Here is a 3,347-nt window from a genome sequence, read left to right as displayed (position 1 = left end):
GCTATCTTTTTTGGCTCTCACCTTATCTCTTGGTGCTCACGGAAGCAACGTGCTGTTTCTAGAAGCTCTACTAAAGCTAAATATCATGTTGTTGTGTCTGTGGCAACTGAACTTCTTTGGTTGTGCTCTCTTCTTTGTGAGCTCAGTATTTTTCTCCCACAACCTTCGGTGATCCTTTGTGATAATGTTGGCGCAATGTATCTTTCGGGTAATCCAGCTTTTCATGCTCGAATGAAGCACATCGAGATAGATTTTCATTTCGTATGTGATATGGTCAGCAAATGCCAATTACAGGTCTGTTTTGTCTCAATAGTTGAGCAGCTAGCTGACATACTAACGAAGGGCTTGTCTCGGATTCGATTTGCTACTCTCAAAGGCATGCTCACTATGGGTTCACCCCCATGAGCTTGAGGGGGCCTATTATGGATACACCTCAGTGAGACTCCCTTCCCACTTGTATAAATTCAGTTAGTTTGTTATACACATGTCAGTATGTTATTGGTTCTCTCATTTGAGGCTCTTCAGTTGTAACATATAAATATGTTTATTCATTAATAAAGAAATAACTGAGAACACTTGTTTTTCATCGCTCACCCTATTCAACAATTCATTTAATGGCTCTATTTCATCTGGGTTTGATCAACTCTTCAAGTTAACACATCTCGACCTCTCTCGAAATTATTTTGGCTGTCAAATCCACGACAATTCTAGCCTTTTCCTCCTTCCTAATCTCCAAACACTCAATCTCTCCAGCAACAATTTTGAGGGCTCTATTCTATATATGCTTCATCAACTCTCCAAGTTAACACATCTTGACCTCTCTTGGAATTCTTTTCGCGGTCAAATCCATGCCAATTCTAGCCTCTTCCACCTTCCTAACCTCCAAACACTTGACCTCTCTGCCAACAATTTTGAGGGCACTATTCCATTTGGGTTTGATAGACTCTACAAGTTAACACACCTTGTACTCTCGAGAAGTTACTTTGTTGGTCAAATCCCATTAGAAATCTCCCGGTTGACAAATTTGGTTTCTCTTGATCTCTCCTTCAACACAGGGTTGAAACTTGAAAAACCTAACTTGAGAACTCTTATTCATAATTTATCCAGTTTGATTGAGCTTCATCTTGATTGGGTGAACATGTCAGATTATGATAAGAATTACTAGTATAGGAGCTTATCCATGATGCTCCCTTACCTTCACTAGCTATCATTGTCTAACTGTTCACTTTCAGGGCCCATGGATGCGTCCCTTTCAATCCTCCATTTCCTCTTAGAGCTCGATCTTGAATTCAATAATTTATCTTCCATGTCAATACAAGATCTCCTAGGGAGACTTCCTTCTTTGAGAGTATTGTGTCTCTTCTCTACAGAATTGTATGGAGAGCTTCCAGACAACTTTTTCAGCCTACAACCAGACTTACAAGATTTGGACTTATCTTACAACAATCTCCTCTCAGGTAACTTACTCGAATTCCCTCATGTAAATTCTCTGCAACATTTGTTCATCCTCTCAACACCACTCTGTAGAAAATTGCCAAATTAAATTAGAAATCTTAAGTTGTTGGAGGTATTGTACTTGTATAATTGTAGTTTGTCTGGATCAATTCCTTCAATCTTGTCTTCTTTGGCAAATCTTTTCAATCTTCATATATTGGAACTTTCAAATAATAGTTTGACGGGTCAAATCCCTTCCTTTTTGAAGGACAAATTCCCCAATCTTCGGGTTCTATGGTTGCGTAACAATTTTCTTCAGGGACTGATTCCACTTTCTTTTGTAAATCTTACCCAACTTGAAATGTTGGATCTTTCAAATAATAGTTTGACAGGCCAAATCTCCTCCGTTTCAAGGACAGATTTCTCAATCTTTGGATTCTTCAATTGAGTAACAATTTGCTTCAGGGACCGATTCCATATTGTTTTGCAAATCTTAACAATCTTGCTATTTTGGATCTTTCATATAATAGTTTGACGGGCCAAATCCCTTACATTTTCAAGGATGGATTTCCCAATCTTCAGATTCTAAGGTTGACAAACAATTTGCTTCAAGGGCCCATTCCATCTTCTTTAGCAAATATTACCTACCTTTCCCAATTAGATTTTTCATATAATAATTTGACTGGTCAAATTGATTCCTTCTTCAAGAGTAGATTTTTCAATATTAGGTACATAACCTTAAGGAACAATTTGTTTGAAGGACCGATCCTTAGCTCTGCTTGTACCATAGTTAGTAAGTTCGGGGATGGCAATAATACGGGAACGAATAAGTACGGCAATTAAATGGACCATACGGTAATAATACATTTCAAAAAATCCGGTGCAATAAAACACGTACGGCAATGATACGGTATGTGTTTAATACGGTTGCTCTGTAAAAAAAAAAAAAATGATTGTTTAAAACTAAATTCTAATCTACCATGCTTTTATGGGCACTCAAATCCAACCTGATTTTCCAATTTGAAATCATTTCCCATTATTTTGAATTTTCACATTTTATATTAATTACATTTAACCCCTAAAAAGGATATGGTAGAAAGAACTAAGGGGAGAATCAAACCTCATCTCGTCTCATAACTTTTGCATGTTCTCTTCTTCTTCTTGATACGAAAACAAGATTCAAGAAGATGGAGAATAAGTGTTTACAATCGTTCATCCCAGAGATGCGCTTGGATTTTCTTGAAATTTCCATGGGGGTACAATCTAAGACTGGTCACGGATTAATTTTAAGGCTCAATAACCTCCTCTCTTCAACTCCTTTGATTTCTAATATGCAGTATTGCAAGAACAGAGGGAGGAGAACACCCGTGTCATTTCCCTCTTTCTAATTCTTCATGGTGTCTGGCTGCAACTATGTTTGTAAATAATTGTTGGTCCAATTCAAATAACGATTGTATGCTAAATTTCCTAGAAAGATTTTCATTTCAACCCCTTTTGGAGAATCCTGCCCTTGACCATCTTTCTCCATGTGAGTCATCTCTTTTGAATCTTTCGTGCTTCTTGTTAAAAGTTATTTGTAGATGCAATCGCCCTCGATTGGATTTTCAACTATCAATGGGAAGATAAACAGAGAAGACGAAGGGTTGATTGGGTTTTCAACAATCGATGGGAAGAGAAATGGAGAAGAGAATGAGAGCAAGGGGTATTGATGTCTTACCTATCGCCCTCGGTCGCTGGCCGCCGACAACGGAGATGGAGGAGAAGGGGTCATTGGGGCAAGGGTTCCTCATTTTTTTGGTTTCCTTAGATGAGGGAAGAAGAAGTGTTATAGGTTTGATCGATTAGGCTTCCTGATAGAAGACAAGGGTCGGGAATCGGGATTTGGCCCATTTGGGTTCTCTTTTTTTTTTTTT

Source organism: Macadamia integrifolia, unplaced genomic scaffold (genome assembly GCF_013358625.1).
Source record: "Macadamia integrifolia cultivar HAES 741 unplaced genomic scaffold, SCU_Mint_v3 scaffold_259A, whole genome shotgun sequence".
Classification (NCBI taxonomy): domain Eukaryota; kingdom Viridiplantae; phylum Streptophyta; class Magnoliopsida; order Proteales; family Proteaceae; genus Macadamia; species Macadamia integrifolia.
This window is presented reverse-complemented; position numbering follows the sequence as displayed.